The sequence below is a fragment of the Leopardus geoffroyi genome, chromosome C2, assembly GCF_018350155.1.
Source record: "Leopardus geoffroyi isolate Oge1 chromosome C2, O.geoffroyi_Oge1_pat1.0, whole genome shotgun sequence".
Taxonomy (NCBI): Eukaryota; Metazoa; Chordata; class Mammalia; order Carnivora; family Felidae; genus Leopardus; species Leopardus geoffroyi.
Window position 1 is genome coordinate 53,817,075 of NC_059333.1, and position 27,699 is coordinate 53,844,773.

The following is a 27,699-nucleotide window of genomic DNA, read 5'->3' on the forward strand; positions in this document are numbered from 1 at the left end:
TGAAAAAAAAATTAATGTAAGTCTGTGAAGTAAAATGAATTGCTAGATGGATGGTCATACTAATACCTAAAATCTACTCAGCAATTATTGTGGAATAGGCATTGTGCTAGGTAACCAACAAAGACTGTCTCATATGAAATATGCTTAGAGACTCATGTTATAATAATTGCTTTTTATAAGGGAGAAAATAAGGTTAAGAAAGGTTCAAAAATTTCCCCAACATCTCCAAACTAGTCCATGGAGGAACCAGAATTTAAATGCAGGCAGTAAGTCTGTAACCCAGAGTTCTGGAGGCAACTAATTACAACTAACTAGTCTTTTTCAATAAGTTGCTCTGTTGTGTAGCAACAGTAAAATTTTTAAAAAAAGAATGAAAAGGTGTTTGAAAAACAATGTTAAGGAAGTCAGATCAGAGCAAACAGTGCTATGAAAGCACAATATATTTAAGGAATAAATATATTCCTTTTGAGTAAGGACATGTTAGTATTATACGCATTTTCTTTGCAGAAACTTGCTTCCTCCGTTCCCTGAATTATGTGGTCATGTTAATGACAGCGAGTTATCCTAAATTGGCTTGACAGAAAAATTCAAGATGAAAACTATCGGAAGATGTCTCAGAATACATTCATTTTGTCAGATTGCTCTGTGGGTGATGGTTCAGTATGGTTTAAATAATTTTTCCCCAATATGTGTTTGGTAGAAATGATATAAACCAGATATGCAGATAGATCCTTTAAGAAAAAAAACTAGAGTAGTCCTTACCCATTTCCTAAAGGCATTCTTCCACCTAATTATTTTCCTTTAGTTTCTTTTGGAGTAGACGTAAAGGTAGCATTGAAAATCTGCTCACAGTAAATTCTTGCTAAGTTTCATCTAAAACAGGTTCTTATAGAAAATACAAATAACAATGGGCTCATTGAATGCATTGACTGATTTTTGTCAGATTTTACCTATCTTCTTTAGAGACATACTTACTGAACAGCTTCACACAGATAATATCTAATTAGAAATATGACTGTCTAACAAAACAGATGAACATAAGGGAAGGGAAGCAAATATAATATAAAAACAAGGAGGGGAACAAAAACATAAGAGACTCTCAAATGTGGAGAACAAACAGAGGGTTGCTAGAGAGGTTGTGGGAGGGGGGATGGGCTAAATGGGTAAGGGGCATTAAGGAATCTACTCCTGAAATCATTGTTGCACTATATGCTAACCAACTTGGATGTAAATTAAGAAAAATAAATTAAGTAAAAAATAAGGAAGAAAGAAAGAAAGAAAGAAAGAAAGAAAGAAAGAAAGAAAGAAGGAAATGAGTATCTAAACTTTAAGTAAATGTTTGAAATAGCATTAAATATGGCATAAAAATTTTTTGCTATGAAGTTCCTACTAAGGCATATAGTCTCTCCCTCTCACTCCCTCTCACTCACTCTATGCCAGTCCCTTTGGTCTCCTGGCTACTCTTCAAACAAACTGGGTACCTTCCTCCATTAGGGCTAATACTGGTTGTTTCTTCTGTCCAGAACCTCCTTCAACATTTCAACATAACTGATTTCCTCTTATTCAAGCATTTGTTAGAAGATATTAGTAAGGCCAACTCTGATGTATTTAAATATGATCCCTCCACTGACCCACCATTCTTGTTATTCTTCCTCTTCTTCAACTTACATACTTTGCCAATAATCATCTTCTAACACAGTAGAAAACTATATGTAATGTATTTTTAAAATTTTATAACTCATTCTGATAAAGTGTTAGCTTCTGGAGAGCAGGAATGTTTGTTTGTTCACTGTTGAATCCCAAGCATCTAGTTCAGTGTCTAAATAATTGTCTAAATACTTAATTATCTAATGATTAATATTTGTTGAATGAAAGAATGAATGAATGAAAGTATCTTCACATTCTCCAGCCAAAATTGGTCTCTAAATAGCCATCTTGTGTTTCAGAGCCGCAGTGTAAAAAGTCAGTAACTTCTCTAGTTGACCAGTCTTTCACCAGGGAAACATAATGAATATAATTCTGCCAGGGCATATTTCTGCTAAATGTTTAGAGCAATTACTAGTTTAATACTCTGTTTTATTGTTGAAGTCTGATGAGCGTGATTTTATAAAATGTCAATTAAACAGGATGAAGTAGACATTCTTTAAGTCATATACAATCCTATTATCTTTGATAAGAGTAGATGGTAAAGAGCACGTCTCTGAGACAGGAAAAATTAACACAATTATGTGTTCTTTGAAATTATATCTGTCTCATCTTTGAATAAAACCCCACATAAGCTTGACACTTATAAACTCTGAATAAATATTTGTTGATACAAAATGCATTTTAAAAGTGTTTCTCTAGTATCCATGTAAGTGTCAAGGATTCTGGACTTTTGCTGCTGAGATATAGATCTCTGGTGGTTCCATATCCTCTTCCATCCAATGAAGAATTTTCACTAAATGACTTCAGGGCTCCCGTTCTATCAATTTTTTTCTTATTTAACATTTCTGCTTGATTAGAGAATTTCTTAGATACAGGAACATTAGGAGAAAGATTAATGAACATTTTCCTTCAAATTGCCATGCTTCAATTATACCTCTCCTCAATCTGTGGCTTAAAGAGATATTCTCCTCACTTCAGTTGAAACTACAAGCACCATGCTGAAAGAATCTCATCTCCTTGTTTTAATATTATACCCCAAAAGGAAAAAGGTTTATACCGTGAACAGATATTAATGCTTGGCTGGATTTCATCAATGACAAGAAAATAATAAATTCCACACTTTCCAGGTTTGTGGCTAGTGCACAATATTGTATATTACAGAGTGGTATTGTATCTAAAGAAAACAGTGTGAACCAAAAATGGAGTGACAGCCCTTAAATTGGATCTAGCTTTTGAGAATTTAATGGAAAAATTCTAGAATCAGAGAAAGTTAAAGAAAAATATTTACTCAAAAACATCTTCCTTGTACAATTATTTTTCCATTATCCCTTTGTCATGATGTTAAACTTACATATTTGATTCAAAGCTATTCCCTCAATCTCACTTAGATAGCCATAAGGTTGTCATAAGGCAAATGAAAGTTTAAATTCTTTTAGTTCTGACTTCTCTCAAAACATTTCAATCAAAAGTATGATTTTTAAAAGGTCCTGCTATGGTCTGAATGTGTCTCCCCAAAATTCATATGTTGAAACCTAACCCCTAAGGTGACTGGCATTAGGTGGTAAGGTCATTGTAATGTGAGTAGGTGATGAGGGTGGCATACTCATGAATGGGACTAGTGCCTTATAAAAGAAGCCCTACAGACCTCCCTAGCCCCTTATGCCATGTGAGGATACAATGAGAAATTTGCAACCCAGAAGAGACCCTCAGACAACCATACTCTCACCCTGATACTGGGCTTGTAGCCTCTGCAACTGTAAGAACTAAATTTCTGTTGCTTAACAACCACCCAGTCTGTGGTATTTCATTATGGCAACCCGGACAGACTAAGACAGGCCCCCACTACTATCACCATTTCATGAATGCCTATCAATATTCACTAGGACTCATGAGATTTCTTTCTTAGAATACGATAATTCTTGGCTGCCTATGTGGTCTAGAAAGTAGATTATAGGGCATAGCAATTGCATTAAGGCTTCTTCCACATATTCCTACATTGGCAGCCAAAATCCATCTCCCAATCATGAGGACAAAATAAATGGTATTTCTGCTTCCTAAAGACTGAGGAATAAATTAATTCAGTCAATATTTATTTCTTTTTCCAGTGCTAGGCCCCAAATCAATGCTGTCTGGTAGAACTTTCTGCAATGAATAAACTGTTCTAAATCTTCATTATCCATTATGGTAGTCACTGACCACATGTGGTTGTTGAGGAGTTGGTGTGTGATCAGTGTGACTAAGAAACTAAATTAATATAACTTTAATTAATTTTAATATAACTTTACTTAGCTACATGTATGTGGCTAGTGGTTACCATATAGGACAGTGCAATTCTAGAGATACATGTCTGAGCAGGACCAACAGGAGTTGTGCCAGCAAAAGTTCATAGTCTAATGGACAATTAAAATAGCAAAGGAGAATAAGTAGAGCAAATGCTTGATACAGCGTCATTCTCAACTGTTGCTATTTGAAATGAAGTAGAAGTCACTGGCAGCAAGAAGTATCCAAATCTTGGTGACAGGGAACAATGTCTTCATTTGAATACTTCTAACAAATATGACACATATACATAAAACTCTAAGAAATATTGAAATATATCAGAAAGTGCTCCCCATAAAAAATCTGCTCCTGACCACCTTGCTATGGTCATCATCTAGTTTTTGGCAACATAACTGGCATCACCAGGGATAGGAAATAAGTCAATTTAAGGTCAATATAAAGAAAACATTTCTTTTTTTTAAGTTTCTTTGTTTATTTTGGGAGGAGGGATGTGCTGCGAGCCGCGGATGTGTAGAGACAAAGGAAGAGAGAGAATCCCAAGGAGGCTCTGTGCCTCTCACAAACCATGAGATCATGACAGGAGCCAAAATCAAAGGTATAATGCTTAACCAACTCAGCTACCCAGGTGCTCCTAAGGAAGACATTTCTAACTAAGTTATTTAAAACAGGATGGTGATTTTCTTACCACTACAATTGGTCAAGCAGAGATTAGATGATAAATTTGAATAATAGTTTAGGATGATTCATGTATCACGAAGGAATTTGGATTAGAGATTGGATAATTTTTTTCCCCAAATCTGGTGCTTAGTTGCCTTGAATAAACGGTCCTAGGGACACTGTCCAAAGGCAGTGGACTAGATATTTCAGTCTTAAGAACCATGATTATCTAACCTCCTCTGGTCAATGAATTAATATGGATTAAAGTAAAATTACTTTTTTCACTAGTGTTAATGACAGTAATATAACATAGTTGTTATAGATTAAATGAGATACTAAAACTTCATCAAAAAATGAAAATTAAAACTAAAAACTAAAGCTAAGTAGAAAACACTTAGCCATTCAATGTAATTGTTTTTTTTTCTATCCTTTAATAACATGAACACACTAAATAAATTTATTTGTGAAGATAATAAAAGTGATAAATATGTAAATTTGACTTCTAAATCCCTTCCACACTTTCCCTCTTTGTAGTCTCCAGATGTACATATTTATGGCTGCTTGTATTGTTGCTGTTGTTCAGGAGAGGTTTTATTTGAAACAGAGGGAGGGGAGAAAAAAGGGGGAAGGAGATTGTAAAAGCTAATCAGAAAGAAAGGAAGGAATTTGCCCATGCTGAAGTAATGATGTTTAGAGAAGATAAATGTCAAACCTGCTTTTAAGGATTATGAGAGGAAATTATTACTTTTTTTTTCAGTTTTTAAATTTAATTTTGAAAGAGAGAGCACAAGCCAGGGAGGGGCAGAGACAGATGGAGGCAGAGGATCCAAAGAAGCAGCTCAGTGCTGACAGCAGTGAGGTGCTAGCTCAACTCACTAGCCAGCCGTGAGACCGTGATGAACTCGGAAGCTCAACCCACTGAGCCACCCAGGTGCCCCGATGAAGAAATTATTTAACCAAAGAAACTAACCATATTTCAAGGTATTGTTCCCTATGAAAACTCCTCTAAAAATGGAATGCTTTCAGGGGTGCCTGGGTGGCTCAGTTGGTTAAGTGTCCTACTTTGGCTCAGGTCATACTCTCCCTCAGGTCATGATCTGGAGGTTCCTGAGTTGGAGCTGTGCATGGGGCTGTCTGCTATCAGCACAGAGCCCGCTTCAGCTTCCATTCTTCTGTCCCTACCCTATGTCTGCCCCTCCCCCCACCCATGCCTGTTCCTGCTCGCTCTCGTGCTCTCTCTCTCTGTCTCTCAAAAACAAACTTTTAAAAAAAGAGGTTAGAGTGGGAGAGAGCCAAAGCATAAGAGACTCTTAAAAACTGAGAACAAACTGAGGGTTGATGGGGGGTGGGGGGGGGGTAGGTGATGGGCATTGAAGAGGGCATCTTTTGGGATGAGCACTGGGTGTTGTATGGAAACCAATTTGACAATAAATTTCATATATTAAAAAAATAAAAATAAAAAAATAAACTTTTAAAACAAATATAAAGCTTTCGACAGACCAAAGCCAGATTTTGTGAGTAGATCAAAACACTGTGCTTGTGTTAGTGACCTCATTTTACCTTACATTCTTTTCTTCAGCTATTTGCAGTGCACTGCATTTCAAAATGGAAGATCCGCTTTGTCAGGTGGAAAAGGTAACTGAGCTTATGCAAGATGCCTATTTGGCTGCAATGTGTTTCATTTCTGAGCTAACTGATGGAGAAGATGGTATGATTGTGTAGGGATGGGCTGTTCTCCAGGGAATGAAGAAAGAGAGACAGGGAGAGACGGAAGGAGAGGAAGAGGGACACTTGATAATCTAATTAGAAAAACCAAGGAGCAGAATGAGAAGGAAAATCAAAACCTGGGTGGTAATAAATAAGGAATTACCTATGTAGAATGGTCTAATGGGATATGTAGTTCAAATACATTAGGGCAAAGACAGCATTAGAGGAGACAGTAAATTTGGCTTATTTGAATGATACAGGAACTCAGCAGTACACAGGGACAGTGACAAGTCAGGAGCTGAAGAATGATGTCTTAACACTTGGGAAAATTTACCCTTTTTTTCTTAAATCACACATAAATGCCTTCTTGCCTCTGCATAAGTTTCTTTGAGAGATCAGAAATAACTTCTTAACTGAATTGATCTGAATTTGGTCAATATTACTTTCTCCTTCCAGTAAAAAAAGAAAAAGCAGTTCTGGGTGTTCTTCAAGGAATTTAAAGAAAATATTTGGTTTCTTTAAAACCTTTGGGGGTAGTTTGCGAACAAACTGAAATACTGTTAATATATTTACAGACATCTTTTCTTTGATACTCTCACTATCCCATGAAGTAAACAGAGTAAATTTCATTGTCCACATTCATTGTAAAGAGAATTAAGGAAAAAATAAAATAAATGGCTAATATAATGATTTATGTTCATGATTACTTACCAAATCAGTGACAAAAATGTCACTTTAATACTTTTATAAAGGGGAACAATGAATAGAAAGTTGTTTTTTTTACCATTCCCTTCAAACTTTCAAAGCTACCTCCTAACATGCTTTAAGAAACGGGTGTATGCTTTTTGCCAAAGAAGTCAGATATAATTTGACTATCCCTATTTATATCCCTATATCTATCCCTATTTAAGAAATACAGAAGCAGAGAGACTAGTTGATTTCTTCCCCTGCAAGTTTTTTCTGCTTTCTTTAAATCTTTGGTTGGTTGGTTGGTTTTGTTTGTTCATTTTTTTCTCCTTAGGGTAGTTTGATGTGTGTGTGTTTTCTGTCTTTCTTTGGTTAATAAAATGAAATCCAATATTAGATTTGTATTATTCATAGTACTGCTATGTAAAAATTTACATTTTCATCAGGATATAGGAAGCTTAATAGACCATGACCCTTAATAAAATAATAAAATAAAATGATGGGGCTTTAATAATTACGTGTTCACTTTTAGAGTGGCAGCCAAGACTGTTTTCATGGTGAGGCATTACTAATGTCACTATTCATCTTTCTGTCTTAATTTTCTGTAAATTCGTATTTGAAAAGCCTCAATTATCTAATGAAATCATTTGGAAGTTATTTATTAAAATGTGTAGTTTTCTACAAAACACTCTGGTTTTCCCTTTCACACTGTCAATAGAAATCTGTTCTCCACCAAGGTTTAATGTACATCAATGAATAGCCCTGGAGATGGTTCTTTGCCCTTTGGACAATTTTTCATAGCAGAGGGCAGTGCTGTTTGAATTTAAATGACGCTGCACTTGAGGCCAACAGTAATAAGCAAGTTCTCCTAGGCTTTCATTACTTTTTTTTATCATCTGAATATAATCATAAGCATTTGATGCTAGCTCCCACAGCCTTCATGTGAATTATAAATATCACATTTAAGTTTCCCTTTAGAAGAGAAACAAGATTTCTGTTGCGGATGAAGCAGTGAATACAGTGAAATAACATGATCTGTTTACCAAAAGTGCTTGCCATCGGAAGAAAGCAAATGCCTTGAAAATGGGAATTGGCTTGACAACTCATTATTTAAGAAAAAAAAAAAAAGAAAAAGAAAAAAAAATCTTGTCTACACCATGGGATGCATTTCTGAATACAGAATTAACCTATTAGCCCACTGTCAAAATAAAGCTTCCAACTGAATGCCCAATTACCTACTCAAAAGACCCCCACAAATCATTTGGGCAAAGGCCTTTATGAACAGACCTACCTGAAGGTCAACAGTGGAAGTCTATGATGCAATATGGGGAGGCAAACACACAGAGAATTCAAAACACCCTCCTTTTTATTTCCTCAGTTCCAAACAAAAGGACTTTTTTTTTATCTACAATTAATGCCACATCTATCCCAGCACAGGCACACCTCAGAGATGTTGAGGGTTTGGTTCCAGACAACCACAGTAAAGCAATACCACAATTAAAAGAGTCAAATGAATTTTTTGGTTTCCCAACACATATAAAAGTTACATTTTATACTGTACTGTGGTCTAGTAAGTGTGCAAGAGCATTATTTCTAAAAAACAAACCAAAAAATGCAGATACCTTAATTAATAAATACTTTGACGCTAAAAAATGCTAACCATCATCTAAGCTTTCAGTGAGTCGTTATCGCCACTCACAGATTACCATAACAAATATAATAATAATGAAAAAGTTTGAAATACTGCAAGAATTTCCAAAAGATGACAGAGACACGAAGTGAGCAAATTCTATTGGAAAAAAAATGATACTGACAGACTTGGTCAACACAGAGTTGCCACAAACCTTCAATTTGTACAAAATGCAGTATCTGCAAAGCACAGTGAAATGAAGCACAATAAAACAAGGTATGCCTGTGGACTTTTTTAGTGCATTATTTTATTTTATTTTTAAAGTTTATTTTATTTTATTTTATTTTATTTTATTTTATTTTATTTTATTTTGAGAAAGAGAGAGAGCAGGGAAGGAGCAGAGAGAGAATCTCAAGCAGGCTCCTCACTGTCAGCACAGTCTGACACAGGGCTCAAACCCACAACCTGTCAGATCATGATATGAGCCAAAATCAGGAGTCAGATGCTTAACTGACTGAGCCACCCAGGTGCCCCAGTATGCCTATTAGATTTTAATTACAACGGTGGAATTGCATAAAGACTATGTCTACCACCAGCAGAATTTATTGTCTCTAAGCCCTAAGAAATCCTACCAGACAAGTAAAATAAGTCAAGGATAAATAAATAATCCAAAGTACACTGCCCTTGATTTAGGTGATTGTCCAAGCCTTGATATCACTACTTGCTGTATGCACATGGCCTATCGTTCTCTGTTCTAGCTAGATTTTTGGTGATGCATCTAATTTCAGTAATGAAAGCCCTGATTATGCCCCCTGCTCATCTGATTTTATGTATGCCTATGCATAAACATGGCATTGTAAAAAAAAAATGTATCTAACTAAAGGTTATCAGCCTTTAAAAATTGTAATGAGGCTACCAGGTGAAAAAAACAAATAAAAAGGGTCATAACTTGAATTTTATGCAAAAATAATGCAAAATTTCTCTATCTGGAGGTACAACCTTAAATCACTTCTGCTCTGTGAAGACTTTAATTCAGTGTAGCAAAAATACTCTTCAGTTTCCCCCAAAGCTTCCATTTTACCTGGATTAAACTTCAACCTGCCTGCTTTCATTTTATTTCACAGTCACTCAAACACTGAGGGAAATGTGAGAACCAATTTTAAAAGTGTACACCTCAGTGACATTAATAATGATCTACAGGAGTTCCATTTCATCTTAAATTGACCAAGACAATATTCAGGCCAGAAGATCATGAGATCATGAGATCATGAGCAAATGGGTAATTCCCCACATATATCTGACTGAATGATCAATACTTGTGTAAGAAAATTGGTACTATCTTTGTAAAATGTTGATATAGTTAAAATATTGAGCCCAAGAATCAAATTGTCTCTGCTCAGATCTTAGTTTGCCATTTGTTTGTTCAGTGACACTGGGAATCTAAATCTCAACTCCTCATCCGCAAAATGAGGATCACAACAGTGCCTATTTCAAATGGTAATTGAAGTTTGTGAAATAATTTCAGTTGACTAATTGTGATAGAAACCATAAGGGTCTCAGGTTCTTAGCATACTGCCTGGCAAAACAGTGAGCATGTGTTAAGTGTTAGTTAACTTCTTGTTGTTTTTTTCTGTTTTGTTTTGTTTTGTTTTTATGAAACTGTTATCTTGGTAACTAGACACGACCCAAATATTTTAACCAATTTCTTTGTTCCATTCTTCCAGATACCACCTCCATTGTGCTCAACCTTCTAAGCTGCTTTATTTTAACTAATTAATTGATATTAGGAATAATCAAGTTTCAGTGAAGGACACAGGTACAAGTCTTAGGGCATTTTATGTTCTGATCTAACTCAGAAGTTACCAAATGGTTTTCTATAAATGGACAGACAGAAAATATTTCAGGCTTTGAGAGCCACAGAGTCTCTGTTTCAATCAAGTCTGCCCTTATAGGGCAAGTAGCTTTAGATAATATATAGGTGATACACACACATATAGGTGTGGCTCTGTTCCATAAAACTTAATCAGTGCAAACTGAATTTGAATTTCATGATTTTCATGTGTCACAAAATATTACTCATCTTTTGAGTTTCTTTTCAACCTTTAGAAAAACAAAGCAAATATAGTCTTAGTCTACACGCAGATTGGAGGGGAGCAGTATTTAGCCCTCAGGCTATAGTTTATCTAACTGTTAAAGCCACTATTTCTGCTAAGATTGTTTAAATGCTATATCTTGCATTCAAAGAGCAATTATATATAAATTCTTTCAAAATTCTTGACTATTCAGTAGTCAAATTAATGAAAATATCATATTAATGGTCTAGTATTATATTGTAATATTAACAGTCCTAAGAGTGAACAATGTTAGTTAGATATTATGAACACAATTTGGCACATTCCTTAATTTTATTTCCCCTGAAATGTAGAAATAAAGGGAAATTTAGACATTACTACTGAGGTTGTTCACTCTGAGACAGACAGAGAGAATGTAAACCAGCTTACTTGATCAATTTAATGAAATGTCAATTCTGGAGTTGTCCAATGACATAGCCATTGGAAGAACTGAGGGAGGCAAGATATTTGGAAAGAAAAAAGGGTTTGTCTAGAGGAAAACTCTGATCTTGATTGAGATAGGGAAAAGGATTGGATGTGGATAATCAAATTGGACATTTCAACTTTGGTATCCAACACTGTCTGGTCAATTAATTGTGTGGCTTTGTTTGAGAATTTAGATTGTTCCAGATGGAAAAATAAATGGGACAGATCAGCCAATGAATAAAGGAACTCTATTAACTATACATCTATGCTCTATGAAAAATTTCTTGAAGATTCTAGAGTATATTAAGTACCACCCGATATTTATGTTGTCTTGGGGTTCCCCAACACAGAGAATGAGAAAAGAAGAGGAAGATACTAAGAGGGGAAGGAAATGGAAGACAGATCAATGTAAATGGGACCTATACAAGTTTATATCTGGAACTTCTAGAGCCTGATTATCATTAAGATCATTCAAGAATTTCATCTTTGTTGTGTTAACTTGGAAGAGGTTCAAGTTTAGAATACAGATGAATTGCTTAGGAGAACATTCACAGTTCCCTAAAATACACACAGGCAAACTACAATCCAGGAGTTAAAACAACTCACCTCTTGTTGTTGTAAATGAAGTTTACTGGAAGACAGCCATGACTATCCATTTATGTATTAATTATGACTATTTTTGTGCTTTGATAGCAGAGTTGACCAATTTTGACAGAGATTCTATGGTCTAAAATATTTCCTACCTGGTTCTTTACAGAGAATGTTTATATCCCGCCCTAAAATCTTACTATTCCAAGTGCATTCTGTAGACCAATAGCATCTGCATCACAAGAAAAATGGCTAGAAATGCAAACTCTTAGGCCCCCCCTTCAAATCTACTGAATCAGAATCTACATTTTAACATGATCCCCAAATGACATAATATCAATGACTGAAAAGAACTGCCCTAAAATAATTTCTTTTTGTTGACATATACATGAAATGAGATGTAGGGGGACATGATGTTTACCATTTGTGAAGAGTCCCATTTCTGGCATGCATTTGTGAAGATGAGACTTTCATTGCTCTCCCAACTGGATGAAACTTTGGTATTCATAAAAGTTACATTTCATAATCCTCAATCCAAACTTCTGATATGAAGATTATTATATCAAGAGGTCAAAACAAAGGCTGAAATATATGTAGCAACAGAATATTCTAATAACTCATAAATTTACCATCTATGAGTCTTGAAAAGAAGGTCTCCTTTAAATTACCAACAGGCAATGAATGTACTACAACTAGCATGTGAGTTCACGTTCAGAAACTGTCTCATTTAAATGCTGTTCAGTTACAATAATAATATTTTTAAAACTGTTTACAGTTTTGTAGTTTAATCAATCTGAAGAGTTTTATTTTTATACTTCAGTCTCTTAATCAGATGTAAAGACAGAACTTGCATCTCATTAGTACAAGTACATGTTAAAAAGGAAAACACAGAAATGCGCTTTCTTGGCTGATGGACATGTAGCTCTATTTAATAGATACTTTATATTTAAGTATTTTATTATTAAGCTTAGTTCAGTATAAAAGCACATTTTCAATGTCATGAATACATAGCATGAATGATGTGACAAGCAATTTGCATTTATATAGCACCTTTCAAAGGTTTAGGAATGCAAAGCAAAGCATAAATGCTTGTGTAACTTTGCAATTAAGAATTCACTTCTAATTACTCCTACTTAAATGTGCAGTCTCTTTTTAATCACAACATTTTTACACCTGTGGGTAAGTGCTCTGACAGAGCCTTAGCCTTATCTCCAAAGCATGCAAACTGCATGACTGGGTTTTGTAATGAAAGCTATGTTTGCCAGGGGGGAAATGATCACAGTCATGTAGTGCCAGTAACTATATTAAAAACATAGCTATGTTTAAAGGCATTATTCTTTTAGGTTATGTACTCATTCATATCAACACCCCCGACCCCCCAAAACACACAAACGCATGTCCAGCTCTGGAGCAGGCACGAGTTTTAGGCCCGGATACACTTCTGCTACCACCAGGAAGTCAAGAGATGAGATCTGAAAACCAGCTTGTAAACGTATGCTTGCCTGTAGTAAATCTTCAGCTACTGGAGCTACAATTGCTAGCATGTGTAAGATTCCTAGTTTTCTTGTATAACCAAGGGACCAGTAAATAATACGATGTTTTTAAAAAATGATATCCTGCTACTAGGGGAAAGCACAATTCAGCTGCAACATATGGTTCTGGAGGGCTACAGACTCGTAAATGGGGTTGAGGAAAGAAAAGCAATTCTGGGAAGGTGGTTGTAACTAAAGAGAAGGCCCTGGTGACAACCATCTACATAACCGACTGCAGTAAAGCATGAAGCTCCATTTTCAAAAGCTGATTAGAAAGAAGATTTATTAAGAACCTATGATGATCTGGGGACCAGTGTAACACAAATAGACAAGGCATGGATCCTGCACCTTGAAAGGCTGCCAATAAGCAGCAGAACCGGGTGAGCCAAGAAGCAAATACATTTCAAAATTCATAGTCAGTCAAGAAAAATTAGAAGAAATCAGAAGTTCCTGGATTTTCAATAAAGTATTAATTGTGTGACAAGGAACTGTAAAATTGACTGTCCACTTTAAAAATAAATATCGAGTCCTTCCAAGATACCAGATATTGTGTTCATCTCAGATGATTAAAATGAAAACAATCACAGCAATAATAACAACAACAATAATAATAAAGATGATGATCATTAAGGGGTCTTGGGGAAATCACATAACACTTCCTGCATTCAGGAGAGTCACAGGATAGAGGGCATGGGAGAAATAACTAAACACTATAATGTATTCTTTTATAAGCTTGTGTGGAGTGCTCTGAGAGCAGAGAACAGGGAATATTTAATTCTGCTGGTCTTTGGGAAAGGCTTCAGAGAGACAAGGACATTTCAGGAGAAATGTGAAATATTAGTAGGATTCTGCCGGCCACAATGTTGGTGAGAGAGAGAGTAATATCAGGGAGTAGGAACATTCCAATATGAATATTCACACAAATTCTTTGTATGACCCTTGACTTCATACCTAAGCATTGTCATAACAGCACGTTAATTGGGAGTACAGGTTCAAAAGCAAATTGTCTCTATTCAAGTCTAAATGTGTGACTTTGGACAAGTTACTTAACCTGCCTGAGTCTCAGTTTCCTCACCTGTGTAATGGGGAACAGATAGAATATACCTCTGAGGATCACTGTAAGAGCTTACCAGCACTTTTTTTGACATATGACTAACATTTAGTAAATACTAGCTGTTGGTTTTGTTTTGTTTTGTTTTGTTTTACTTCTGTATCTTTTTAGGTAAAGCTAGAGCCATTACCAGTATATGGTGAATGAAGCATGAAAATAAGCCCTCCCCCCCCCCCACCTAGTACTTTAGGAAGCCCATCTGTTGCTAATTTCTGATGGGAAAGATGATGGTGCTGCCATTTGAAAAGTAAAACACAATACCCTTTAAGTCTGCTTCTTTTCCCACTCCCATTTCCAGTACACATATTTAGTCTTTACAATTATCATTATGAGGAAGATAGTATTATTATTATATCCACTTTACAAATGGGGACTGAGCCTAAGAAATAAAATGATTCTGCAACTTCAAGAGCCAGGAACTCGTGAAGCCATGATTAACATTTAGGTGTTCTAACTAGGGAAACCAAGTATTAACCACTTTACTGAAATGTCCTAAGATAGTTTGGTCCAAAATAATCACCCCTCAGGAACTGAAGCATCAAAGGAGCTCAGATTCCATTTCCAGCAGGGGTGGGGTGAGGGGTGGTCTAGAAATTCTGAAAGACTCCTCTAACTAAAATCCTTAAAAATACTGGATTGAAAAACGTTTGGTGAGTTTGTCACAAATGGAAGGAATCTGCAGAGAGCAAGAATTATGTGAAAACAGGGATACTAGGAGATAAATGATCCATGAAAAGTTTTCAACAAGAAAATTTCTGTTGACTCTGGGAGATTTTAAGCTACAATTTTGACGGCCACATAGTGTAGGAGACAGAGGTAAAGACTAAAGTTCACCAAACATGAGTAGCCTAATAGATAATTTCCTCATATAACTAAGGTCCTCAGAGGAAATCAGGAAAGAAGTAAGAAGAGCCCCTTTGCCAGGGCTATATGACTCCATAATACACAGCACAAAGAACTGGAATAGATGAGACAATGATTAAGATAGTTAGGAGCCATTTTGCTAGTTTCTTCCATGCTGACAAACCAACAGAATTGTTCATGCAGTAGTGTTTTTATTTGTCTTCATCCAAAATCTTACTACATGAATACCAGACTGCTATCGTATGGAAAGTTACTTGAACTTTCACTGTAGACTTATTGGCTAACCAATACTAATTTCTGACAATAACAACTACAACAACGAACATACCAGAAAGAAGAATCAGTCTCCAGCCTTATACATTTTTTTATCTATTATCTAGAAATGCTCGTCAGACTTAATAATTTTGTTTCAGAACTAACATTCTTGATTTAAATGAATTTTAGAAGTTAAAGTTAATTCTCAATGAACTTTTGGCTTTATATTTTCTCAAATAGACAGCACCCCAAATCTCACTCCAATGATATCTCTCCATGTCATTTTTTGTTAATTACAGGTATACCTCAGACATATTGTGGGTCAAATTCCAGACCACTGCAATAAAGTGAGCATCACAATAAAGCCAATCAAATATTTTGGTTTCCAGTGCATAATACGAGTTATGTTCACCTCACACTGTTGTCTGTTCAGTGTACAACAGCATTAATTCTAGAAAAACAATGTAGATACCTTAATTAAAAATTACTTTGTTGCTAAAAAAATGACTTTTTTTTTACCATTATGTGAGCTTTCAGTGAGTCATAATCCTGTGATGGTGGAGGGTCTTACCTCAATGGTGATGGTCACTGACTGATCAGGGTGGCAGTTGCCGAGGGCTGGAGTGTCTGTGGCAATTTCTGAGAAGACAACAATAAAGTTTGCTGCATTAACTGATTTTCCTTTCACAAACAATCTCTCCATAGCATGTGATACAGTTTGACAGCATTTTGCCCTCAGTAGAACTTCTTTCAAAATTGGAATCAATCCTCTCAAATGCTGCCACTGCTTTATCAATTAAGTTTATGAAATATTCTAAATCCTTTGTTGTCATTGCAACAATCTTCACAGCAGCTTCATAGTTTCTATCTCAAGAAACCACTTTCTTTGCTCACCTATAGGAAGCAACTCTTCAATCACTGAAGATTTATCAAGATGTTGAGGCAGTTCAGTACACCTTCAGTCTCCACTTCTAATTCTAGATCTTTTGCTCTTTCCTCCACATCTGTGTTACTTCATCCACTGAAATCTTGAACTCCTCAAAGTCATCCATGAGGGTTGGGATCAACTTCTTCCAAACTCCTGTTGATGTTGATATTTTGACCTTATTCCATAAATCATGAATGTTCTTAATTGTATATGAAATGTTGAATCCTTTCCAGAGATTTTAATTGACTTTGTCCAGATCCACCATGTGAATCACTACCTATGGCAGCTATAGCCTTATGAAATGTGTTTCTTAAATAATAAGATTTGAAAGGTGAGAGTACTCCTTGATCCATGGGCTGCAGCTTCGGTACTGGGTTAGCATGCATGAAAACAACACTAATCTCATTGTACATCTCTATCAGAGTTCTTGTGTGACCAGGTGCATTAACAATAAGCAGTAATATTTTGAAAAGAATTTTTTTTTCTTAGCAGTAGATCTCAACAGTGGGCTGAAAGTATTCAGTAAACCATGTTGTAAACAGACACGCTGTTATCCAGGCTTTGTTGTTCCATTTATAGAACACAGACAGAGTAGCATTAGCATAATTCTGAAGAGCCCTAAGTGAGCACGGGCTTCAATTTAAAGTCACCAGCTCCATTGGCCTCTCATAAAAAAGTCAGCCTGTCCTATAAAACTTTTAGCCAGGCATTGACTTCTCCTCTCCAGCTACAAAAGTCCTAGCTGGCATCTTCTTCCAACAGAAGGCTGTTTCATCTCCATTGAAAATCTGTTGTTTAGTGTAGCCACCTTCATGATTGGTCTTAGCTAGATCTTCTGCATAACTTGCCTCAGTTTCTACATCAGCACTTGCTGCTTCACCTTACACTTTTATGTTATGGAGATGGCCTCTTTCCTTAAGCTTAATGAACCAACTTCTGTTTGCTTCAAACTTTTCTTCTGCAGCTTCGTCAGAAAAGAGTTAGGGCCTTGCTCTGGAATAGGCTTTGGCTTAAGGGAATTCTGTAGCTGGTTTAATCTTTTTTTTTTAATTATTTATTTATTTTTTAAATTTACATCCAAGTTAGTTAGCATATAGTGCAACAGTGATTTCAAGAATAGATTCCTTAATGCCCCTTAGTAATTCAGCCCATTCCCCCTCCCAAAACCCCTCTAGAAACCCTTTGTTTGTTCTCTATATTTAAAAGTCTCTTATGTTTTGTCCCCCTCCCTGTTTTTATATTATTTTTGCTTCCCTTCCCTTATGTTCATCTGTTTTGTCTCTTAAATTTCTCATATGAGTAAAGTCATATGATATTTGTCTTTCTCTGACTAATTTCATTTAGCATAATACCCTCTAGTTCCATCCACATAGTTGCAAATGGCAATATTTCATTATTTTTGATTGCCGAGTAATACTCCATTATGTATGTGAGTGTGTGTGTGTGTGTGTGTGTGTGTGTGTGTGTATCACATCTTATTCATCCATTCATCTATAGATGGACATTTGGACTCTTTCCATACTTCGGCTATTGTTGATAGTGCTGCTATAAACATGGGAGTGCATGTGTCCCTTCGAAACAGCATACCTGTATCCCTTGGATAAATACCTAGTAGTGTAATTGCTGGGTGGTAGGGTAGTTCTATTTTTAACTTTTTGAGGAACCTCCATACTGTTTTCCAGAGTGGCTGCACCAGCTTGCATTCCCACCAGCAGTGCAAAAGAGATCCTCTTTCTCTGCATCCTTGCCAACATCTGTTGTTGCCTGAGTTGTTAATGTTAGCCATTCTGGCAGGTGTGAGGTGGTATCTCATTGTGGTTTTGATTTGTATTTCCCTGATGATGAGTGATGTTGAGCATTTTTCGTGGGTTGGTTGGCCATCTGGATGTCTTCTTTGGAAAAGTGTCTATTCGTGTCTTTTGCCCATTTCTTCACTGGATTTTTTGTTTTTTCGGTGTTGAGTTTGATAAATTCGTTATAGATTTTGGATACTAACCCTTTATCTTATATGTCATTTGCATACATCTTCTCCCATTCTGTCGGTTGCCTTTTAGTTTTGCTGATTGCTTCCTTTGCTGTGCAGAAGTCTTTTATTTTGATGGGTCCCATTTTTGCTTTTGTTTCCCTTGCCTCTGGAGACGTGTTGAATAAGAAGTTGCTGCAGCTGAGGTCAAAGAGGTTTTTGTCTGCTTTCTCCTCAAGGATTTTGATGGCTTCCTGTCTTAAATTTAGATCTTTCATCCATTTTGAGTTTATTTTTGTGTATGGTGTGAAAAATGGTCCAGGTTCATTTTTCTGCATGTTGCTGTCCAGTTTTCCCAGTGCCACTGGGATCTTTGTCAAAGATTAGTTGGCCATATGTTTGTAGGCCCATTTCTGGGTTCTCTATTCTGTTCCATTGATCTGGGTTTCTGTTTTTTTGCCAGTGCCATACTGTCTTGATGATTACAGTTTTGGAATACTGCAATACTGTCCAGGATTGTGATGTCTCCTGCTTTGGTGTTCTTTTTCAAGATTGCTTTGGCTATTTCAGTTCTTTTCTGGTTCCATACATATTTTAGGATTGTTTGTTCTAGCTGTGTGAAGAATGCTGGTGTTATTTGATAGGGATTGCTGTAGTTGGTTTGATATTGTGTGTAGACCACTAAAACTTTCTCCATATCAGCAATAAGGCAGCTGCACTTTCTTATCATTAGTGTGTTCACTGGAGGAGCACTTTTAATTTCCTTCAAGAATTTTTCCTTTACTTTCACACTTGGCTCACTGATGCAAGAGGCCTAGCTTTTGGTCTATCTCAGCTTTTGACATGCCTTCCTCACGGAGCTTTATCATTTAGCTTTTGATTTAAAGTGAGAGGAATGCTATTCTTCCTTTCTGTTCAACACTTAGAAGGCAGTATAAGCTTATTAATTGGCCTAATTTCAATATTGTTGTGTGTCAGGGAATAGGGAGGCCGGAGAACAGGGAGAGAGTCAGGGGAATAGTCAGAACACACACAACATTTATTGACTAATTTTGTCATCTTATATGGGTACTGTTCATGGCCCCCTAAAACAATTATAATAGTAACATCAAATCACAGATCATAGATCATAACAAATATAATGATAATGAAAAAGTTTGAAAATTATCAACATTACCAAAATGTGACCCAGACATGCACTGGGCAAACGCTGTCGGAAAAATGCACTGGTAGACTTTCTTACCACAGGGTTATTACAAATCTTCAATTTGTACAAAATGCAGTATCTTCAAAGTGCAATAAAGCAAAGGGCAATAAAATGCAGTATGCCTGATATGCCAGTTATATCGGAATAAATCTGAAAAAAAAATTCTTGCAAAACATAAATTAAAAACTTATACAATATGCTAGATGGCAATTATCAGATGTGCCCCAGACATCATTTGAGGACCTGCCAAGACCGTGTCAATGGTGAAGATATGCTCTTCCTCCTTGTCTTGTACAGTGGAGATCTAGTGGAAATGTAGTGGAGATCTAATGGCAGTCAGAATCACATGACAAAATATATCTATTCAATTGATTATAAAGGAAGAGTAAGGTCTATCTGAGCCCCATGCCCAGAGATGCACAAACAAACCTATAAATAGCATATGATTCCTAGAGGCATTTAAATATCACATCTACCTCAGGCGGTCACCAGAAAGATATAATACATATACTAATGAATAAACAACTGGTAGCTTTTATTCAGAGCAAACTTCTATTGCTCTATGACTATAAAGAAAGTAATTCTGAAACAAACACTGTCTTATAGCACTTTCATAGGACAAAAGAAAACAAATTGTATGTCTGAAACTAAATCCATAGAAAATCTTCCTTTCAACTATGATTTCTTTCTTTCATACATTCATGAAACATGTCATAACTGCCCAGAAATGAATGAGTTATAAAGGTCTTTTCTCCAAAGATATAATTGACCTTCATATAAGACTTCACTTATTCATTTAAAAAATTTTGTTTAAATTTAAAACTACTAAAATTATTGATGCTGGCTCTCTCAAAAGGAAGATTTCAGGGAAAAAAAAAAAAACAGAAAAAAAAATTAAAACCCAGTGTCTCTGAGGCTCCTACCTGATGCATAATTGAGTTGGAAACCCTTTAGGTATGCTGTTATCATTCCAGTGAATTCAGTCTACATTTGTGAGTAGAGAAGAGCCTTTGCCAGATATGGTTTCAAAAACCTCAGACCAAATATATGTAATTATTTTTTATGCACTGAACATTTTTTTTTCTTGGAAGTAATAACCAAATGCCTGACTAAAAAAAAAAAAAAAAGGAAAAAAGACCCAAGCAAAAAAATCCATTTCACGTTCCAATTATCCAAGTTGTAGAAGAAAGTATAACTTTTAAATTATAAGCGATACAGAAATACTTCTATTATAAAAGAGAAACATCAAGTATAAGAAGGGCTTTCATTAACCAAAATTGCAAAGATGGTTTTATTCCTTGTTACTTTGAAACCATATATATAAATGAATATATATGAATACATATTGAACATATGTTAACACATAAATGCATATATGTAAACATGCATATAAGAAAGAGTTTTGGTAGCATAAGGGGTTGGAAACATGTGCTCCTAAAAACTCCTACATATATATGTCTATGTGGATTCAACCTTCTAGAATATATTGTAATATAATAGTAGCTACCCATTGTCAGGTCTGCATTTTGCATAGCATTCCATGGCTTGAATTCTTTTTCCACTTACTGGGTGTAAGTTGTGAGTCACCATCTCTGTTTACAAAGTGGTGTTAAGCAAGTGTCTCATTTACAAGCACACTCTACTCATAAGCAAGCATCAGCTTTCCTCTCCGCAGTTGTAAAAAAAGTACTTATCTGAAGATGAATTTCCATTCAGCTTGAAATGCATTGCTGTTTCTCACTTCCCTCGTTAGTGCCAAGTGATTGGCAAGTTACCCTCCAGACAGGGCACCATCTTCTATGTGTCGATTTAGAAGTAAGTGCCCAATAAAGCATAGCCAAAAGGAAATATATAAATCTGTTTTGAAATTCAATAAATTTATAAGCCATGCTACTCACCAAGGCCTGTGGGAGCACATACATCATAAAACACCGCTGTAAAGCTATAAATATTTCAAGCAGTTAGTAACGGCTGAGAGCACATCGCTGAAAGCCTGGTTAAAGCTGGGCAGTGCATGATGCCCTAGTCCAAGTTGGTACAAGGTCTTTGGAGTAGTTTGTTTTTCTAGGCAAATGAAAAGGCACAGTCCCAGCTGTTATCTAGCATTCCTTTATTTTAGGTTGCAGAGGTGCTGGAATTGCCTCAAACTCAACTCTGGTTCTGTTTATTCTCTCTCATAATCTTCTTTCCTTCTGTCACCCATTCTGTGGGGCCTGTTTCCCACCAGTTCAGATACAAGGAAGAAATGAGCTGTGCAGGAGATGTTGTAGGAAAACTAAGGTTGGCACACGGCAGGATTGGTCTCAGCACTTTCTTGGGTTATTGTGTCTCTGCCTCAGCTTTCAATCTGGAGCGACCCCATTCTACCCACTATTTTCTTCTTGGATGCAACTGTGTTTTATTTCACTACTACTTCCTCTTTGTTTTTCTTCCTGCTGCTATATTTGGATATAGACTATATCCTAATATGGGCATTTTAGGATTTAGCTGCTTTCTATGAGCATAGGATATTTAACAGATCAATATATTATGATCAAAAAGACCAAAGCTTACATTATGGTCAATTCTGTAAATTTTGTCCATTTACCATCACTAATTTGGAAGTTTTATACTTTCCTGTAGTGTATTATTCTAGTATCATTTAGTTTATCAATACCTTTTTGGTGGTTATTCTAAAAATTTTGGTATACATATAACAAAATCTAAAGTAAATTACTATCTTTACATTCTTCCTGAATAAAAATAAATCTGAGAGTATTTTAACTTCATTTAATTCCTCCCAATGTATATGCTATTTTAGTCAAATACTTCTTTGTCCCACAAATTATACATTATTGTTTTATATTATTGTTTGTTAAGATTGAACCAAATAAATATTGTGATATTTGCTCATTATTATTCATTCTTGAGTCTTACACCTTCCTTCAGAGATCTTTTTGCTAAAGTGCCGCCTTTAGAAATGTCTTTCTAGTGAAGGTGTTCTGGTGATCAACTCTAACTTTGTCAAAAATGCTATAAAAACAATATAGCCTCTCTTCTTTCAGCCCTTTAAAGATACTATTTCTCATTTTTGCTGCTAATGTTGATATTAAAAAGTTAAGTGACTGTCAAACTGAAATTTCCTCTGACTCTAAATCTTGGCTTTGCTTTTGGTCATCTGCCTTTACCACATTGTCTGGTGATGGTCTTCTCTTTATTTTTTCTCCAGAGGATAAAATATCTTGAATCTGACCATTGGTTTTTTTCACCAGTTTTGAACTATTCTCAGTCATTATTTTTTCTGAGATGGCTTTTCTCTCATTAGATATGTGTTAGATCTTAATCTTTTCCTCTGTTTCTTCATCTCAACTTCATACATTTCATTTTTTCTTTTTGCCTTTCTGTGTTATTTTCATCTTTAGATATTTCTTCCAATGTTCTGGTGTCACATTCCCCTATGTTTTCATATGTCTTAAGACATATTTTTGTTAGTACATTAGTATTTCTATTTGGTAAATACAAGGGGTGGAATTGTGGGGTCAGAGGGAAGGTAACCATTTAGCTGTGTGAGAAATTGCCTAATTATTAGTGCAAGTATTTGTACTATTTTATATTCCCACAAGAGATTACTTCCACCTCTTAAGACTTAGTAGTATCAGTACTTTTTAGTTTAGCCATTCTAGTGATCTAACATTGTATTTCACTATGATTTGAATTTATGGCTCTCCAATATCTCATAACATTAACATGTCTTGTGCACACTGCCATTGTCTTCATCTTATTTTGATAAGTGCCTGTTGAAATCATTTGCTTATTGTTATTGCTTTATTTGTCTTTTCATCACCATGTTACTTTGCTTTTATATATATATATATATTTTCACCCAATAATGGCACGTCTTTTCATTTCTTTAACATTGTCTTTTGAATAGCAGAGTATTTTTTTATTTTTACTTAGGCCAATTTGTCATTTTTAAAAATAGTGCATTTTGTACACTTAGAAATATTTCAGTTTTATTCTTCTTTTACAATTCTATTATGGCTAGTTGAGGTCTTTGTATTTCTTAACAACTTTGTCATTTTATGCCAAAACAAGCCTGCTTTAATTTTGACTTGGATGAGCATTAAATCTATAAATAAATTTACTGATGGTTAACATATTAATATTAAATCTTCTAACTCATGAACATTGCATATTTCTTCATTTATTTAAGTATTCTCAGTAGTGTGCTGGTAAATATTTAATCATCAGCTCTCCAGAATACATAGCTCTCATGTGTAGCGTTTGTTGACTTCTATGGTATAAATACTCCTAGCATAACTCATCTCTGGTTACCACTGTGATGTAACTTGAACAGGAAGTTGGGAAAGTGGGCTCGAGTATACCACCAGGGTTTCATTAGTGTGGTGTAGTGATTTTGCGAATTGTTAAATTCATTTTTCTAAAACTTTTATGTCTTTTGAGGCTAACCCAAATGGGATATAATTTCATTTTCCAAATGTTTGTTTCTAGAATAATTGGAATACTATTTATGTTTACATTGTCCTATATTCTGTTACTTTGCCTTATTCATTTATTAATTTATTAATTCTAATAGGTTTTCCTGTAAGTTCCTAAGGATTATTTAGGTATAAAATGATGACATCATCTATGAGTAGAGATATTTTTAAGTTATGTCATGTTCAGCTTTATGCTTTTGATTTTTCTTGCCACAATTAATACACACAATTTGTAATTTTCATCTGTCCAAGAGGAAACCCAATAAAAGCTGCCCCATTATTTAAATTAAAATTTTATCCTTTTTTTGAGTGGAAAAGAGGTAGTATAAATTCTGCCCCAAATATCTGAATTAAATTTTACTATTAGGAATTCCCAAAGAAGATATGTATTTTTTTAATGTTTTAGTGATTTTTAGTGTATTTATTATGCTGTTCACTCATTATTACTATCTAATTTAAGAACATTTTCATCATTCCAAAAAGAAACTCTATCCATATTAGCAGTTAGTTTCAATTCCCCTTCTCCCACCATCCCCTGCAACCACTAATCAACTTTCTTTCTTGGTTGATTTGCCTATTCTGGATATTTCATATAAATGGAATCACACAATATATGGCTTTTTGTGTCTGGCTTCTTTAATTTAGCATACTGTTTTCAAGGTTCATCTATGTTTTATCATACAATAGTACTTCATTCTTTTTTATGAGTGAATAATAACCTATTGTATAGATATACCACATATTGCTTACCCATTCATCAGCTGAACTTTTAGGTTATTTCCACTTTTGGGGTATTATGAATAATGTTCCTACAAACATACATATGCAAGTTTTTGTGGACATATGTTTTCAATTCTCTTAGGTATACAACTAGGAGTGAAATTTCTGGGTCATATGCTAACTTCCTCAACTTTTTGAGGAACTGCCAATTTGTCTTCCACAATGGCTACACCATTTTGCATTCCCACCAGCAATATAAGAGTTCAAATTTCTCCACATTATTGCTAACATTTGTTATTTTCTGCTTTGTTTTTTTCTTAGTAGCCATCCTAGTGGGTGTAAAGTAGTATCTCATTGTGATTTTGATGGAAATATTCTAAAATTAGATAGTAATAATGAGTGAACAGCATAATGAATATACTAAAAATCACTAAAATATTAAAAAAATACATATCTTCTTTGGGAATTCCTAATAGTAAAATTTAATTCAGATATTTGGGGCAGAATTTATACTACCTCTTTTCCACTCAAAAAAAGGATAAAATTTTAATTTAAATAATGGGGTAGCTTTTATTGGGTTTCCTCTTGGACAGATGAAAATTACAAATTGTGTGTATTAATTGTGGCAAGAAAAATCAAAAGCATAAAGCTGAACATGACATAACTTAAAAATATCTCTACTCATAGATGATGTCATCATTTTATACCTAAATAATCCTTAGGAACTTACAGGAAAACCTATTAGAATTAATAAATTAATAAATGAATAAGGCAAAGTAACATTTGGAAAATGAAATTATATCCCATTTGGGTTAGCCTCAAAAGACATAAAAGTTTTAGAAAAATAAATTTAACAATTTCTTCCAATCCATGAGCATGAGATTTCTTTGTTTCATCTTCACTTCTTTGATTAGGTTTATTCCTGGATGTCCTATTATTTTTGTAAATGACACTATTTTCTTAATTTCTCTTCCTGCTACTTCATTATTTATCTATGGAAATGCAACAGATATCTGTAGATTGATTTTGTATCCTAAGAATTTACTGAATTTGTTAATCAGTTCTACCATTTTTTTTTTTGTAGTCTTTCAGGATTTTTATATAGAAGATCATGTCATCTGCAAATGATTAAAGGTTTACCTCTTCCTTACTGATTTGGTATTTGGTATTTGGCTATTTCCTTTTGTTGTCTGATTGCTGTGGCTAGCACTTCCAGTACAATGTTGAATAAAAATTGTGAGAGTGAACATCCTTGTCTTGTTCCTGACCATAGGGGAAAGGCTGTCAGTTGTTTCCCCACTGAGTCTGATGTTAGTTGTGGATTTTTCATATATGACCTTTATTTTGTTGAGGTCTGTTCCCTCTATCCATACTTTGTTGACAGTTTTTATCATGAATGGATGCTGTATTTTATCAAATGCTTTTTCTGCATCTATTGCAATGATTATGTTTCTTATTCTTTCTCTTATTGATTTGGTGTGTCACATTGATTTGCAGATATTAAACCACCTTAACAACACAGGAATAAACCCCACTTGATTGTGGTGAATGATTTTTTTAATGTATTGTTGGATTTGGTCTTCTGGTATACGTTGAGGATTTTTGCATCTTTGTTTATCAGAGATATTGGCCTAGAGTTCTCTTTTTTTGTGATGTATTTTATCTTATTTTGGTATTAGGGTAATTGTGGCCTCATTGAATGAATTTGGAAGTTTTCCTTCCTTTTCTAATTTTTGGAATAGTTTGAGAAGAATAGATATTAACTCTACTTCAAATATTTGGTACAATTTGCCTGTGAAGCCATCTGGTCCTGGGCTTTTGTTTGTTGAGAGTGTTTTGATTACTGATCCAATTTCTTTGTTGGTTATAAGTCTATTCAAATTTTCTATTTCTCCCTGTTTCAGTTTTGGTAATTTATGTTTCTAGGAATTTATCCGTTTTATGTAGATAGTCCAATTTTGGCATATAGTTTTTCATAATATTCCTTTACCATTGTTTGTATTTTCTGTGGTGTTGAGTGTTATTTTGCCTCTCTCATTTGCGTCTTTGTTTACTTGAGTCTTTTCTCTTTTTTTCTTGATGAGTCTGACTAGAGGCTTATCAATTTTATTGAGTTTTTTAAAAGAACTAACTCTGGTTTCATTGATTCATTCTACTGGTTTTGTTGTTGTTGTGTTGTTTTGTTTTAATTTCTACATCATTTACTTCTGCTCCAGTCTTTATTATTTCCTTCCTTCTTCCATTCTTACCTTTTGTTTGTTGTTCTTTTTCTAGCTCCTGCAGGTGAAAGGTTAGGTTGTATATTTGAGATTTTTCTTGCTTCTTGAGTAAGCCTGTATTGCTATAAATTTCCCTCTTAGAACCATTTTTGCTGCATTACAAAGGTTTTGGATCATTGTGTTTTCATTTTTATTTGTTTCTGTGTACTTTTTTATTTCTTGTTTTATTTCCTGATTGACTCATTCACGCTTTAGTAGCATATTATTTAACCTCCATGTATTTAGAGTCTTTCCAGATTTGTTCTTGGTTGACATCTAGTTTCATCGTGTTGTGGTCAGAAAAGATGCATGGTATGACTTTAATCTTCTTGAATTTATTGAGCCTTGTTTTGTGGCCCAATATGTAATATATTCTAGAGAATGTTCTGTGTGAACTTGAAAAGATTTGTGTATTCTGCTGTTTTAGGGTGGACTATTCTGAATATATCTGTTACATCCATCTATTTCAGTGTATCATTCAAAGCCAATATTTCTTTGTTGATTTTCTGTTTAGATGATCTGTCCATGATGTAAGAAGGGTATTAAAATCCCCTATTCATAGTGTATTATTATCAATTAGTTCCTTTATGTTTGTTACTAACTATATTATATATTTGGGTGCTCTATGTTGGGTCCATATTTAGAATTGT